This window comes from Mauremys reevesii, linkage group 18, assembly GCF_016161935.1.
Source record: "Mauremys reevesii isolate NIE-2019 linkage group 18, ASM1616193v1, whole genome shotgun sequence".
Taxonomy (NCBI): Eukaryota; Metazoa; Chordata; order Testudines; family Geoemydidae; genus Mauremys; species Mauremys reevesii.
Genome location: NC_052640.1, coordinates 30588873 through 30597055, shown reverse-complemented (window position 1 = coordinate 30597055; position 8183 = coordinate 30588873).

Here is an 8183-nt window from a genome sequence, read left to right as displayed (position 1 = left end):
GCACCCTGGCATTAGGCAAGGGCACTGCCCAAATGTCTGTGGATGAGATACAGCCTGGTGGGGCAGAGAGATCCCACTGGAGGAAAGAATCTCTCATCCAGCTGTGCTGCCAGCCGTCCCACTCGGTTATGTGGCACTAGTGGCTGAGGATGAGAGCATCTCCTGGTGCCAGTTGGACAGGACCAGGGAAGGGGCCCAGGCGGGCTGGACATGTGGGACATGGCTCTGAGGCCAGGCCAGTGCTTCTCAAGGTAGGAGGAAAGCTGGGTTCTGTTCCGGCCCAATTCCCCAGAAGCCATGGATCCGCCACTGTTGTATTAATGTAGCTGGAATAAATGGCCCAAAGGTGTTAACAGAACCCAGTCACTGTCCAATATGAAACTGTTAATCCAGGGTTGCTGTACAGAGAACTCAGCCTCCTCAGTACCATGGCAAACACACCAGTTAACAGCCTGTTATGAAAGATAAAGCCAGAAAGGAAAACCAGCTGAAGCATTTGAAACGCACAGTATTGAGGAAGGCTTTCATTTCAACAACGGTCCTTGTCCTCGTCCTTTAGTTGGAGAGAGTCTTTAAAGGACCCCTCCCCCCTTGATGACAGTCCTGTATATGGTATCAAAGATGGTGATAACTGTTCTTTTGGTGGCAAAGAGAAGAAGTTAGCTGAGATGGGCTGGAGACGTTGCTGTTGTTGCTAATTTCCGATTCCATTTCCTAAGAAGACAAAACAAGACAAACACACACCAAGACCTGGCAAACTTGAGCCAGCATCAGGCCATTTCGCAGGCTCCCAGCAGTGCAGGGACATACAGTCTTGGCTGGCAAAGCCAGCCTCTTACTAGACAGAAGGGAAAAGGAGAAGTATAGGTGAGAGTAGAAATAACGTGGGGCAGGAAAAGATTGCACAAACGGAGTGTGTGTGAGGGGTGTGTGGGGGGTGTGGTTGGAGTCAGCCGGAGCCAGTAGATGCAGTGATGTCATCTGGTTCTCTCCCTGACCTGGTCTGGCCAGGACATCTCTCAGCACTGGGACTAAGAAGGTCTGGGGTCCCAGGAGACAGTGGGGGTGGCAACCCTAATGGTGAAGCTTGCTTCAGTTGCCAAATGTTCTCCCCAGAGTCTCTTTCTTCAAGGACCCATGAAAGGAATGGAGTGTGGTGTCATGCTGTCTGCAGTAGCTCACAACTGCGAATGCCCATCTCAGGTCAGACTGTCAGAAAACAGAGCAGACACCCCAAGATGGTGGTATATCCTAGCATTAGATTTCACCAAGCCAGTAACAAATGTGCACTCCTGGATCACTCTACCAGTTTTACCATGGAGTCACAGACAGTCCCCTTAGGTTCTCCTGCGCATCTTGCCACCCAGACAAACTAGACTTTATGATGAAAGGTTATTAAAACCAAAATCTCCTCACATTAGGTTACTCCCAGCCTCAAAAGGTTGGTCACTTACCCCTGGTCAATGGATACTCTCAATCTCACACCAAAAACAATGATGAAGCTAGGGCGACCAGACGTCCTGATAAAATCGGGACCATCCCGATATTTGGGTGGTTGTTTTGCGTCCCGACCAATCTTAGGTCGGGACGCAATTTGTCCTGATACTTCACTCCGCCAGCAGCATTGGTTTTTATTTTTTTTGCTCTGCCGGCGGACACCCCCCCCCCCATGTGTCCCGATATTTTCTTCATCTCATCTGGTCACACCCTAGATAAAGCTAATTTCTCAAGTAAACTAACTGAAAGCTTATAAGCTAAGAAAAATAAATGAGTTATTGAGAGGTTAAAGCAGGTAAAATACATTAACAGGTGAGTCCAAGTTTGGAAATCCAAAATGTTAACAGAATTGTAGTAATCTGCTAGATTTCCAAAAGTTCCTCGGGGTACCAGAGTAATTCTGGGGATCTCTGTCCACTTGGTCAGTATTCCACCCTGTTAGAATCCAAAACAGTTCAGGGATACACGATCGCTCCCTGGATCCACACTTATAGCTGTCTTCCCTGGAAACCAATCTGGTTAGTTTCACCATCACAGCATGAGTTTTTGCTCTGACTAAACGCAGACTGGGTCTGTGGATTTCCTGTTGTCAAACACAGTGACCCATGCTTTGAAGTTAACATGCTGCTTCATTTACACTTCCAAAGCTACAGTCCCATTTGATGGGCTTTCCAATGATAGAGATGTATGCAGTACATTTGGTTACAGCAATCCAAACAATCTTACATTCGTTTTCATGCAGTTCACACCTGAAGTAAAGTCTCACTAACTGACACTTTGATCAGGGTTAATTAAGTACAGGGATACACATAATGTAAGGCAATAGCAATCAACAGGTAAATTTAATGTAAATATAATACTGGGGCAAATGCCATGTAAATGTAATGTGATAACTAAGGCTACGGTTTAGTCACGGGTGTTTTTAGTAAAAGTCATGGACAGGTCATGGGCAATAAACAAAAATTCACGGCCTGTGACCTGTCCGTGACTTATACTCTAAATACCCCTGACTAAATCTGAGGGGGGCCGCTGCTGTGGGAGGTGTTGGGGGGAAGCGCTACTGGGTGAGAGCCGGGGAGGCTGTTGTTGCAGGTGGCACCCTGGGGTGCCGCTGCTGGGGGGGAGCAGCAGCTGCTCCAGCCACCCCAGGGACTGCTGCCGGGGGCTGCCAACAGTGGCTGGTCTGGCCACGCCAGGGACAGCTTGAGCAGCTGAGCTGTCCCTCAGGTAGTCCAGGGGGCCAGCTGCTTGGGCAGTGCTCAGGGCCAGCCACACTAGCCGCTGCTTGGACGGCATTGGGGTCAGCCACACTGGCTGCTGCAGAAGCCATGGAGGTCAGGTAAGTCACAGAATCCATGACTTCTGTGACAGACATGGAGCCTTAGTGACAACATCCCTGTCTACTAGCCCACTTAACATTTCGTTGATGTTCACACACAAGTGAACTGGCCCATGGCTTTGACTGAGCTGATGTGCGAGCGTCATAGGTGGAATATCCCATCCCCTCATTGTTGAGGGGGTGAGGGGTAGGTCTCTGGGAGGGAGTTTGAGTGCGGGAGGGGCTGAGGGGTCAGTTTCTGGGAGGGAGTTTGGGTGCAGGAGGGGGTGAGGGGTCGGGTTCTGGGAAGGAGTTTGGGTGCAGGAGTGGGTGAGGGGTCAGGTTCTGGGAGGGAGTTTGGGTGCAGGAGTGGGTGAGGGGTCAGGTTCTGGGAGGGAGTTTGGGTGCGGGAGGGGGTGAGGGGTCAGGTTCTGGGAGGGAGTTTGGGTGCGGGAGGGGGTGAGGGGTCGGGTTCTGGGAGGGAGTTTGGGTGGGGGAGGGGGTGAGGGGTCTGGTTCTGGGAGGGAGTTTGGGTGCAGGAGGGGGTGAGGGGTCGGGTTCTGGGAGGGAGTTTGGGTGCGGGAGGGGGTGAGGGGTCGGGTTCTGGGAGGGAGTTTGGGTGCGGGAGGGGGTGAGGGGTCAGTTTCTGGGAGGGAGTTTGGGTGCAGGAGGGGGTGAGGGGTCAGGTTCTGGGAGGGAGTTTGGGTGCGGGAGGGGGTGAGGGGTCTGGTTCTGGGAGGGAGTTTGGGTGCAGGAGGGGGTGAGGGGTCAGGTTCTGGGAGGGAGTTTGGGTGCAGGAGGGGATGCGGGGTCAGGTTCTGGGACGGAGTTTGGAGTGCGGGAGGGGTGAGGGGTCGGGTTCTGGGAGGAGTTTGGGTGCAGGAGGGGTGAGGGGTCTGGTTCTGGGAGGGAGTTTGGGTGTGGGAGGGGGTGAGGGGTCAGTTTCTGGGAGGGAGTTTGGGTGCGGGAGGGGGTGAGGGGTCTGGTTCTGGGAGGGAGTTTGGGTGCGGGAGGGGGTGAGGGGTCGGGGTCTGGGAGGAGTTTGGGTGCAGGAGGGGTGATGGGTCAGGTTCTGGGAGGGAGTTTGGGTGCAGGAGGGGGAGAGGGGTCGGGTTCTGGGAGGGAGTTTGGGTGCAGGAGGGGATGCAGAGTCAGGTTCTGGGAGGGAGTTTGGGTGCAGGAGGGGATGCGGGGTCAGGTTCTGGGACGGAGTTTGGGTGCGGGTGGGGATGCGGGGTCAGGCTCTGGGAGGGAGTTTGGGTGCAGGAGGGGGTGAGGGGGCGTGTTCTGGGAGGGAGTGTGGGTGCTGGTGGGGGTGAGGGGTCAGGTTCTGGGAGGGAGTTTGGGTGCGGGAGGGGGTGAGGGGTCGGGTTCTGGGAGGGAGTTTGGGTGCGGGAGGGGGTGAGGGGTCAGGTTCTGGGAGGGAGTTTGGGTGCGGGAGGGGGTGAGGGGTCTGGTTCTGGGAGGGAGTTTGGGTGCAGGAGGGGGTGAGGGGGGCGGTGCTTACCTCGGGCGGCTCCCGAAAGCGACTGGCACATCCCTCTGGCAGCAGCCCCTAGGTGGGGGGGCCAGAGGGTCTCTGTGCACAGCCCCTGCGTGCAGGCACCGTCCCCGCAGCTCCCACTGGCCGCAGTTCCCGGCCAATGGGAGCTGTGGAATCGGCACTCGGGGCGGGGGCAGCACACGGAGACCCCCTGGGTTCCCCCCAGGGGTCACAGGGATGTGCTGGCTGCTTCCGGGAATGGCACAGAGCCAGAGCAGGCAGGGAGCCAGCCTTAGCCCTGCTGCGTCGCCGGACTTTTATCACCTAAAATCTCCTGGTTTTGCTGCAGTAGCCTCCGGGAGATAGAGCCTGATTCCAGGATACTCCCGGTGAAACTGGCAGGGTTGGCAACTTGGCAACCCTACTCGCAGGCCCTCCCCACGGCAATCTGCACAAAAGCCGTCTTGGGCCTGGCGCACCTCCATTGCAATCACTCAGTCGTGCCGCCAAGAGCTCCACCCAGCATGCTGGGAGTGTGTAAAGTCCCAGTGGGAATCAGAGGCGAGGCGCTAGCATTCCCAAGAGCCAGGCTGAGCGTTCCCCAAAGGCCCGGCTGCCTTGCGATACAGACGGCCCCGCGGGAGTCTGTCTCTAGAGAGCTGTTGTTACTAGAACATGTTCCAGCCACATGAATCCCCTCTCCCAGCTGGGGGCCTTTGCCAATGACTGTTTTATATTTGAAAAGGCTGGATCAGAGTGTCGGGACACTCTCCTAGCGATGGGGAGGCTGGAAGAGGCCCAGGCCTTGGGCAGTGCTGGGTGTATATTGAGCAGCTGCTCTTGTGCTTCCGCGATCGAGAGAAGGAGAGCCAGGTTCTGGGCTCATTTTTACATGGTGAGAGCAGATTCTAGCCTGCTGTGTAATCTTGGATTTAGCCTCAGCTTCAACATAAACCTGGAGCGCCTCAGGGGATTTACACCACTCTCCCTGAGCTCAGAATTGTGTCTTGACTTCTCAGGGTCCATAGTTATAAAGTGGGGCAAGAACCCAGCTCTGAGTTCCTCAGGGGTCGCTAACACATTTTATTAATATGACTGTTCCCCACTTTGGCTGACTGCAGACACTGAACCAGGTAGCTCCAAAGCTGAAGCCTGAGCCTTGCAGCCAGCTTCCCATCCGTTACAGCCGGGCTACAAAGGGGAGCTGCAGCAGACACACACCACGAGGTGACATGGGGTCTTAGTAACCGAGCCCTACACCAGGCAGTGTGTGCGATAACCCCAGGCCTCCAGAGGCGGATTCAGAGTTACTGGGGCCCTGGCACAAAGAATATTTGGTCCCCACACCACAGGGCCCCAGTCCTGCTCCTCCCCGTCCCCCAAGGCCATGCCCCTGGCCTGGCCAGAAGCCAGGCCATGGTAACAGCTGCCCAGGGAGCCCAGGCGGCTGGACCCTCCATCTGCCCTGGAGGGCAGGGACATGGGCTGGGGCTGCTCTTGGGCCTCCCCACAGCTTCCCAGGCTCCCTAGGCCGTGGTCCCCAAACTGTGGGGCACGCCGCTGTAGGGGGGCCCGAGGAATGCTCGGGGGGACACAGCCCCCATGGAGGGTGGGCAGGGAGCACTGCAGCCCTACTTCCAGCCCCAGCCGTGGCTCTGCTCCCGACCACGGCTCCGCTCCTGGCCGCAGCCCCAGCCTCACCTCCAGCCCCACTCCCGACCACGGCCCCTGGCCCCAACTCCCGCTCCCTTCTCTGGCCCCAGCTCCCAGGGGGGTAATGGGAGGACACAACTGAAAAAGTTTGGGGACCCTGGCCTAGGCTGACCATGCGTTCCATTTTGGCCCCAGATAGCCTGACTTTTCTGGCAAAACTGGGTATTTGTCCCGTTTGCTCTTTCCAGCTGATCACCATTTGGCAAGAGTAAGTGGGACACATGCCCGGTTTTGCCAAAGGGGCTTGGGAAGGTGAGTGCGGGGCTTGGGCCAGCCCTGCCCAGGGGAGGGTGAGTGGCGGGGCTTGGGCCAGCTCCATGCAGGGGGGGCTAGGGGGAAAAGGGAGATGGGCTGGGGCCGGCTCTCCACTAGGCTCGCGTGAGCGGCTTGCCTACCCCTGCACAGGAGAGGGCAGAGGGAATACACTCTAGTCCCATAGCTCCATCTTCTGGCCTGGCCAAGGGGTGGGGCCTCAGGAAGGAGAGGAGGAGCAGAGCAGAGGATCAGGGCTGAGAGGAGGAGCAGAGCAGAGGATCAGGGCTGAGAGAAGGAGCAGAGGGTGGGCAGTATGCTGGCACTGCTGCGGGGGCTCCCAAATTGGCTGGGGACCCTGGGCACCGGCCCTGTCAGCCCATATGGTAATCCACCACTGCAGGCCTCAGGGCCGGAGCCGATGGGGCACACACCCCTTCTGCAGCTGGTTCTTTTCGATGGCTGGCATCCTGCTGCCCCCAGGGGCTGCAGGGATGTGCTGGCTGCTTCCGGGAATGGCGCAGAGCCAGGGCAGGCAGGGCCCTGCTCTCTGAGATGTCCACAGCTCAGCACCTACCTCTCATGATCTCGCTTCTGCACCTGAAAGGGCGAGGGCACCCAGGCCTGCTGATTTCAGTGGGAATCAGGGGATCCGCACCTGTCAGCGCTGGCCCGGGGATTTGACACACACATTCTGGAATCCAAGTGAGACGGGAGTGTGGCTGGGGGAAGGGTGGGGGACGCACACTCATGCAGCAGGCCTGTCCTCGCCTGTGGAACCTGCAAGTGGTGAAATATAAGCCAGGGAGGAGCGGAGGCACATGAATAATACATGGCAGGAGTGTAGGCAAGGAGGCTGCCTTTCCGAATCACAAGAAATAATATCAAATTAAAGCCCCGCTCCAGCTCTCCCCCTCAATCCAATCTAGGCGGACGTGCATCAGGGCGGCTAGAGAGGCCCCTGAAGAGTAACCAGGACACAGAGAGAGACATAGGGGCCCTCAGTCCACAGCTGAGCTTGCTACTTGCTTATTGCACATGTAGGGGACCCCTTACTAAAACTCAGTGGGGTGTTTGGGTTGGCTGCTCCCAGTACCAAAAGAAAGGGGAAGGGTCGATGGGAAACCAGATCCTGAGACTGACAGTCCCCAGGACCAATGGGGAGAGGCCAATGCTCCAGGTCAGCCTGATTGACAGGGTGGGCAGGCTAGTCAGGGAGTCAGGAGGCCAGGGGAGGTCCCATCATCCATGTGCACTGGAATTGCCTGGGTCAGAGAGTGGGGCCGAGCTAAGGAGAGAGCAGGAGCCTGAGCTGAGCTGGGGAGCAGAGCCGGGCCGGCCAGAGCCAGAGAGAACCAGAGAAGCAGCCCAGGGAGCAGACCTGTGCTGGGAGCAGGGCTGCAGCAACCAGAGCCAGAGGGGCCAGAGAAACAGCCCATGGGGCTGGAGGCAGAGCAGCAGCCGTGCTGAGGCAGGGTCAGGGTGGACCAGGGGCTGGAGCCGGGGCTGGAGCAGTCCAGAACCAAGTGTGGTGAACAGCTGGGGAGAGCGAGGGGGACCCTGGGCAGCAGGCCCAGCGCGGGGAGACGCCCCCAGCCTGGGCATAGGCATCAGTACATCATGTGGCGAGGGAAGGGGCACTCAAACACTAGCTTGACATGGGCTAGATAAGCACCTGGTGCAGATGATGCGATTGAATCAGTGGATTCATCACTTCAGCATATCAAACATCAAGGGTATTTAACCCGGGCCAGGAGGGCCTGGGTTCCTTTACTAGCTGTTTATGGACCTGCTGGGGCACCACTGATAAACAGCTGCTGGGCTGAAATAAGTGCAGCCAGTGACCCTGGTTCAATGAGTTTTAAGGTCTCAGTCCAGTTCCAGAGCACCAATCCTGGAGAGCGACAGGGCTCAGCAAAA